The sequence below is a fragment of the Salarias fasciatus genome, chromosome 2, assembly GCF_902148845.1.
Source record: "Salarias fasciatus chromosome 2, fSalaFa1.1, whole genome shotgun sequence".
Lineage (NCBI taxonomy): Eukaryota > Metazoa > Chordata > Actinopteri > Blenniiformes > Blenniidae > Salarias > Salarias fasciatus.
Genome location: NC_043746.1, coordinates 478,046 through 486,516, shown reverse-complemented (window position 1 = coordinate 486,516; position 8,471 = coordinate 478,046). Strand labels below are relative to the sequence as shown.

The 8,471-nt window shown below is 44.5% G+C and overlaps 1 non-coding gene across 1 annotated transcript; it reads right to left on the bottom strand.

The window, feature by feature from the left end:
* Positions 1-6,303: 6,303 nt before the first annotated feature.
* trnal-cag (transfer RNA leucine (anticodon CAG)) lies at positions 6,304-6,385 on the bottom strand. The gene has a single exon. It is a non-coding gene; the product is annotated as a tRNA-Leu (tRNA).
* Between the last annotated feature and the right edge of the window lie 2,086 nt (positions 6,386-8,471).

Sequence of the window (8,471 nt, the reverse complement as noted above, 5' to 3'; positions counted from 1 at the left end):
AGACCCTCCAGACTCTTCAGACCCTTCAGACTCTTCAGACCCTCCAGACCCTCCAGACCCTCCAGACTCTTCAGACCCTTCAGACCCTTCAGACCCTTCAGACTCTTCAGACCCTTCAGACCCTCCAGACTCTTGCTCTTGCTTGATTGTTGCTTTCAGACGATGGTTAAAGTTTATCTCCATAATTGGAGATACAAAAAGCAGCAACGCTGATTGCCGAGGGCCTTTGGGGGTGGAGGGGGTGCTCAGGGGAGCCATCTTCTCCGTGTGACGTGAACGTGGGAAACAGAGTGTTTTCGCGGTGGGAGGGGCTGCCTCTCTGAGCAGCTGAAACACGAGGAAAGCTCAAACACACAGGCACGAAGGAAAAACCCGCTTTGGGGTGTTTTTGGTGAGAACAGAACTATATAACAAGGTTTTTGCATTTAACAGCCCCTTTAAAGTTATCTGGCTGCTGCATCAGTGTGGCAGCTTAAAGAAGAAGAAACTGTCTTGCGAACAGCAGCTTTAACAAAGTGAACTGTTGCTCTCGAAGTTTGACTCCTTACAAACTCTCAAATCTGGGGTGACATTTAAAATTACTGGGGAGCTTTAAATTTGTCAGAAGAATTCTTCAAGGGACCAAAAGAAAAAAAACTGAACACATCAAGCTGAAACAAAAAAAAGTGAGCAAAAAGAAAAAAAAAAATAAATCACACCAACTTCTGCAGGGGAAACCAGGCCAATGCTGATCCACACATAAACAACATTTCACATTCACTTCTGTCAGATTTAACACCGAAAGCATTCAATATTAAAATTACTACAGTTTGATCATTTTGCTTGGAAATGAAAGGAACTATCTCTGGACCCTCATGCGGTGCAGTGTAAAAGTAAAACGATTCATTGGATTCATTTTTATGCATAATTTGATGTAATTATTTCATCCAAATGTAACGTGCTAAAGTTCAAGCTGTTACCAACTGCTAATAATTTCAAGAACATACTCAGTTTTCAGCCCCGTTGTTAAATCCATGGCAAACTTCAACAACACAACAAGAAAAGCACCAACACCAGCTAGTGTTTCATTATGAGCCATTACAGATCAACCAGTGCGTATGAATAAAGGCCTCACAGCATGGCTGCGCATAAATCCTCCAACAGGTTGTTACCGAGGGCAGGACGGAGGCTCCAGAAGGTGCCGAGGCATTTCTGCTGACTCTGATGGAGGTTAGGGAGGCCTGCGGCATGTTTGGGTCATTTCAGTGAGAGTGAAGCTGAGCCCCGAGGCGGATATGATGAAGTAAATCAAAGCTTATTACTCAGGCTGATAGATAGAACCTGGGCAGGTCACAACCTGCAGCTCTTCCACCGTGGAGATCTGCTGATGGATGCAGATTTATACGCTTTCTGATGTCAAAGGTGAGACGAGAAGTCTGGAAGTGAAGACACTGCGATGTGGAAGCACCAACTCCTGACGAAGGGCCCATTTACACCGAACAAAAACAGCCACATTTCACTGCATTCGGGCCTTTGCTTTAACAAGGTTATTTTTTTGTTTTTGGGGTTTTTTTTTTGTGGGTTTGTGGTAATGAAAATGTATTGTACGGTGGGATATATCAATTTTCTTCAATACAAGGCTATGTGTAAATGTGGCCTGGGACTAGCGCTTTGGGCAGCAAGTGGAACTGATACTCTCCATCCATGTCTTTACTAAGCAGATCCTGAACAGATGGACTCCACGAGCCCAGCCTGTGTGCTCAGGGACTCTTCCGCTTGTTAACAAGACGACTGTGGCCAAAAAGTAACAATGGTGTCAGATGGAGGCCACAAATCATCCTCTGTACATCAGATTACTGGTGTTTTATCTCACCAGTGCTGCACAAATAGAGGAAAACATTTTGTTCTCAGACATATCAGTGCATAGACAAACAGTGTGTAAGGGGGCTTATGTCAGTATAACGACCGGCTCGACCCGTTCCAGCGATGAAGCCCCATGTCTCATTTGTTTTACTCATTATCTGGCCCTTTCTTCATTCCGTTTGGTTGACTTTGTGTACATAGGTTTCCACTCCTACACACCTAGGATTAAAAAGAAAGAGTTTCGGGGGTGAAAAATGTAAAAAAAAAGCTCTTTCTTTGTTTTTGTTTTTTGGCTTTAGACATGTTCATGGCCCCATTTATTCAACTGCATTTCAGGTGAAAACGCATTGCTTATGGAAATGTTGGAAACACCTCCTCTTTGGAAGCTGTGTATTTATCAGTCTTGGCAAGTTACTTCTATAAAAGCAGTTAGTTTTAGTCTTCATTCTGTAGACGAAGCTGGATGCTCCTTGGCCCTCAGCCGGACTCCGGAGGAGGATACAACAGCGAAAGAGGCGAATTATAGTATTTCAATCGTGCTTCGTATTATTGTCAGTCACTGTAATGGTATTGCAACATTGGGAAAAGTAATTAGATTACACATTACTACAAATAGCACTGCTGCTAGTTTTGCCGTTTATTTCAAGCTGTTACTCCAGTCATTGCTGATGAGTGATGCTCACACACATCGGTCACAAACACTCCTGTTAAGCTAAAGGCAATTTAACCATGAAACAGAACTGGTTCTAATCCTCATGTTTCCCTGAAAACTCTGTCAGACACGGTATGAAGTATACGATTTTATTTCTTCCACTCCAACCAGAATCTAAAGTTCAGAATGATGTGGTGATTGGGTTTAGTTACTCTGATATGTATTAAAATACATCATGTACATGCAAGTTGTGAATTCAGTCAGTCCTTGAAAAGTAAGATTTCTAAATAACTATTGTAATTTCCAAACTCCTTTTTTCAATTAATATCATTAAAACAACTTCCTTGAGTAATTATGACAGAAGATAAAGTAGCTCAAATGGTTCTCTGTTACATGAACAGCATAAACTGAAGAGAGAACTGTTTTTCCCAAAAACAAACAAATCATACATCTGATGAAAATGAGTGCATTACTGACTTACAAAAGAAATGTTTTTCACTTGATGAAGGTGAAAGCAAACTGCTCTTTGTCCTTCATAAAACATATGAAAACATTTCGCAAACAATTAAAATTACGGGTTCCAACTCTGTCTACTTTTTTAAATTTAATTCAATACCTTTTACCAGGAAGTTCTTCTAAAAACTCATCTTCTGGTCTAGAAACAGAGAAACGGAACGTCTTCATACTAAGCGTTGTACAGCAATGAGGATGAATGGAAACACTTGGCACTGCGTCATGAAACCCAAACCCCTTTCTGCTCCTCCCCACCTGCAGTCACAGGTGTTTGGAAAAGCTGGATCACAGAAGGACCCCCCGACACCGTCAGCCTCACATCCACTCAGACCCCCAGGCCCCACCTCAACAGGACACCCTGAGAGGACCCGGTTCAGGTAGCAGGTAACCCTCCACCCCACACAGCAGCTGGTTGCAGACCTGATACAGGACCTACAGGACCCACAGGGCCCGGGCCTGGTCCAGGACCAGGACCAGGACCAGCCCAGAACTTTGCTCACATGGAGCAGGTTTTAAGCCAAAACTGATGAAACTGAATGAATGAACAAAAACCTTCTGAAGGGTCTGAAGACTTAAAGCTGCTGTAGGCAGGATTTTGCTAGTCAATGCTAATTTTTCTGTGTTTTCTTTGGATTAAATGTTAGAGTATCCATTGATAATCCTTTAGGAGTGTAGCATAACTGCTCTACCGCGAGGGCGCAGCGTTTCCATCTGTCTCTGTTCTGAGCTGAGAAAGAATCTCCACAGCTCCAGGTATCTTTGACCAATCAGAAGAGCCCCTGAGGCTCTAACCGTGATTGGTCGAGGGGCGTTCGTCGCACATTCTTGTGGGAGGGGCTTAACTTACGTAAGGGCGTGATGTCAGAGAAAACAGGACAGGATTGGCTGTGCTGGGTTTCAAATCGCAATCTTAGATGAGTCAAATCGCCATCTTGCTGAGGTAACCCTAAGCAAGATGGCAGAGATGCCAAATCCTACCTACAGCACCTTTAACATGCTCTAAGATGCTCTCTGCTTTCTGCATTTGGTTTCAGAGTTTAAAACATGTTTCCATCTTGAAACATCTTGTTTTCAGAATGACTCTGCCTTTTCTTTCTGATTCTCTTTTGCTCCTGATATGAATAAGAACTACTTGTGGCTCCTATAGGTGCAGCTATGCTTTACTTTTTCTTACTGGTGGGACTGATAAAAGCTGACTAAGGTCAATAAATTAGACGGCTGGCATTTAAATCAGCTGGAATGGTGTCTGCTCTCATCCAGCACAGCAAAAAGGTGAATAAGCGTTTTCCTCAAATGTCAAACTGCTGTGGAGATGTATCGATCGGTCATGATGCAAATGCTTGAAAGACCCGTGAGCGACCCCGGCTGTCACCGCAGTGACTGAGTGCTGCTCGGTCTGCGAGAGCTCGCTCACTCGTCTGGACCCCTGAAGCTACTGGGTTTCCTTTCAGTGTTTCCAGCCTGTGAGTGCTGCTGCAGCCAGAGGAAGCCAGAGGCATGATGGGAAGGAGCGGGCGAGGCCAGTGGTTCCATGTTTCACCTCTGTCATAAAGCTGTAGCTGAAATGACAAAGTTTCTTCTCACCGCCTCTTTGCCATCATGCTAAAGAAGACTCTAATAGTTAAAGGTTGTATAGAAGATCTTGATTAGTAACAAAAATGAATTAAAGCTAAAAAATGGCGTTACTAAGCTGCAGCAGCCTTGTTTTTATCCTGATCAAAAAAAAGAAAATAAAAATTAATCAACTCTGGAGGTTTTAAAACCAACATTACTTTAGCCAATCAATAACGAGGCAGCCTCGTTATCGAGGCGAAAATGTATGTTTTAATCTTAAAACAAGACTTGTATGAAAAAGTGCGGAGAGTGAGAGGAGGAGGGGGTTGTTTACGCTGTGAGCTCCGAGTCTGCTCCAGTCCTGCAGCTCCACACAAACCTCCCCGTCCTCCTGATCCACCGAGACCAGGGACGGCTCAGGGACAGGGTTTTACTCTTATTCGCTGTGTTTTGTGTTGTTCAAAAGGACACGTTGGTAGCTATGTGTTAGCGCTATGATGCTAAGTTGCTACATGCTACTTTCTGCGTCGGGAGGAGGCGGTCCTCCGGAGAGAGCAGGGAGGAGGGGGTGTGGGTCACGCATGGCAGCATTTCAAAAAGGACTAACTGTCACTGGATTTCTCTCTCCGTGGAAAATCCTCTGTACAACCTTTAACACGCTGCCAACATTTTACCTAAAAGCAATGTCATTGTCAGCACTGTTTTCATTCATCAGGAAATGCTGGCCTGGTGGACTCTTCGCAGTGGGCATCAACCTTTTGTTTCGTGTCATGTAAGCACAGCAGGTGTGGAGCCTTTCAGTAATCAGTGTTTTCAGTCTGAAAGTGATATTTAGCTCTATATTTTCTGAAGGTCATGTGCTGGTGAACCCAGTCTGTGCTTTAATTATTAGGGAGACTGCGGGATTGACTCTCTCTGTTTTCTGTTAGTGTAATGGCTTCAAGCTTTCTACTGGCCCCACCGCTGAAAAGGTCAAAATAACAGCTATTATCCTGAAACAGGGAGGCCATAAAGAAGGTGGGGTTACTGTTGTTTAATGGGGCAGTAATGAAAACATCGAAATAATAAAAGAGCTCTTTCAAAACGGTGTTTATTTTGGTAATGCAGATAAAAAGCTGTTTGTCAGGTGTCATGTTGCTCTTTTGCTTGGAAACTTCAGCTACCGTTTGTCTCAGCCCTTCGATTCAAACCAAGGCAAAATAAAATACCAACCAACATGAAAATGTTCACTCTTATATGAAAGGAGGGATTCCTCTGCACACTGCTGCTCTTTTATCTGGAGGATGAGGTTTTGGCTCCAGACTGGATCATTGCTTTCCATGTGTTTGCTGTGGATATGAGCTCCAGTGCACGTCAGCTATCACAATCACAGTCTTGTATGAAAAACACTCAGGGTTCACTCTACAAAGAAACTGAGCTTAAAGGAGGCTGTCAGATGAGAAACTCCTTCTTCCAGACTCAGCAGACATTGAGTGCAGTGTGAATTTCACAATCCAAAGCCCTGCTTGACATGACGGAACCACCAGGGGATGGTTGAGAAGTTGGGGGGATTTCAATCTGGCAGGAGCACATATCATTGTGGTCAGTGACATGAAATGCTAAATGAAAGCATGACACAGACGAGCTCCAGAGGTGGTGCAGGGTTTAGAGTTCTCAGGGCGCCACCATTCAGCTCAACACAGTGACAGGGCTTGGCTGACTCCTTGGATCAGTATCACAGAAGCCTCAAAAGGCTTCCTCACTGGCAGTGGTGGGATTTGAACCCACGCCTCCTGAGAGACTGGAACCTGAATCCAGCGCCTTGGACCGCTCGGCCACACTACCTGTCAGACCAGAACATCTGGTGATCATCCGACCTGGAAGTGGCAACTGGCCAAGGCTGCAAGAAGGAACAAGGACTTATCGTTTTTGGAACAGGGACCAAGAAACGTGTGAGTGACCAGTAGCAGAAGATGGTTTTGATCCATCAGCCTCTGGGTTATGTTCCCAGCATGCTCCCGCTGCGCCACTCTGCTCACCGATGAGGACCATTGAGAGCAACAATCACTCATGCAGTCAGCAGCTGTTGGGTTGACCATGTTGAGAAAGTTGGACGGCTGTGATACTTCCAGCTGATGAGCCTGGGAGACCAATATGCTTCTCACCTGTGAAATGGTAAATGGTAAATGGACTACACTTGTATAGCGCTCTTTACCCTGCATGACAGAGCCCAAAGCGTTTCACACTGCAATATCACATTAACCCATTCACACCATACTGGGTGGTGGTAAGCTACTATTGTAGCCACAGCTGCCCTGGGGCAGACTGATGGAAGCGAGGCTGCCAATCTGCGCCATCAGCCCCTCCGACCACCACAAACCATTCACTCTCACTCTATATTCACACTTAGGCAAGGAAATGGTGGCTTCATGGCTGTGTGGTTGAATGACACCTTTTGTTTCTGTGATGTAAAGTATCTCTGACTTTGAGCCACACCCCCGCTTCATGACAGCGGCCACGCTCAGCTGGATGTATGATTGATTTTTGGGGATGGAAGTAAAGAGAGGATTGCCTTGGTTCCCCGACTTACTCAGTGGTGGAGATTTCACTCAAACAGGAAGTTTTCTACCTGCTTTCAGTTGGAAGTGTCACAGCCATCCAACTTTCTGTTGGTGATGTTCTGTGATCTAGATGTACTCAATGTCTTCAAATCACTGTGGTCTCCAAAGCCGTAACCACAGCCGTGATTTACTACTTCAAGTCAGACTTGCCCATGCTGTCATGTCCCGTTTGCATGAGTGTTTCCGTAGTGATCACGGTCATCACGTCCGTCTAACACACGAAAGGTCCCCTGGTCGAAACAGGGCAGAAACATCCGGGTGTGTTCAAATGCCACTTGCATTCTGGCTGATGGTATTGGACTGCAAACCTTCGGGCGATAGAGGGGGCTGTCAGATGAGAAGCTCCTTCTTCCAGACTTGGCAGGTATTGAGTGCAGTGTGAATTTCACAATCGAATGCCGTGCTTGACATGATGGAACCACCAGGCGATGGTGTTTCCCTGAGAAGTTGGGAGGATTTAAATCCGGCAGGAGCACATATTGTGGTCAGTGACATGAAATGCTACATGAAATTGAAAAGTCAAGTCAGCTGTAATGCGTGCAACCTTGAATACTGTTGTCAGTGTGTGAAAGCAGGCATTCTGGGCCACTTTCACACCGGCCCTGGAAAATCTGGACCTTAGAAAAAAATCAGGACTTTCTGGGAGAAGGCTCATCGTTGTTGCATGTGTTTCTCAGTCCTCTGATCAAAAATGCGGGTCTTACGGGTGGACTGAGGTCCTCCTGTAAACCACGGTCTCACAGCGGACTTTGCAGTGTCCCAGCAGGTTATCCAACAGCTGTAGTGAGAGGACGCCATGTGGACAATGCACAATCACATGCATTTGCCACGAAAAACAGAAAGAGCAAGAAAAGACCTCCTCGGCAGATGTGGAGTGGTCAGGAAGTGCAGGCACTCATGCCAAGATTTCAAATCTTATATTTTCCACTTTAAATTTTGTGTTGCTTTGTTCATTCCTTTTAATACAAAGTGGTCTGAAACTGTATTTATTGATTAGTTTTTATTTCTTTCATTCAAGCGGCAATTTTGACTTGTTTGGTAACTTACTGCATTTTTTTGGATCTACCTAGTTTTTTGGATTTCTGGAAACCTTTCTGATTTGTAAATGAGTCGTATTGAATCCTAGACATAGATTTATGTCTTGGAATGTCTGTTTTACCATCGTGTTTATTTGAGGCGGGGAAGCGTACATACAGATAAATTATTCCTGTATTATAATGAGCTGGCTGGTAAAAGGGTTACACGTGTAAATGGACACTACTTGCGGAACTTTTGCGAACAAGTCAATCATTTGAACAGTTCTTTTAAGT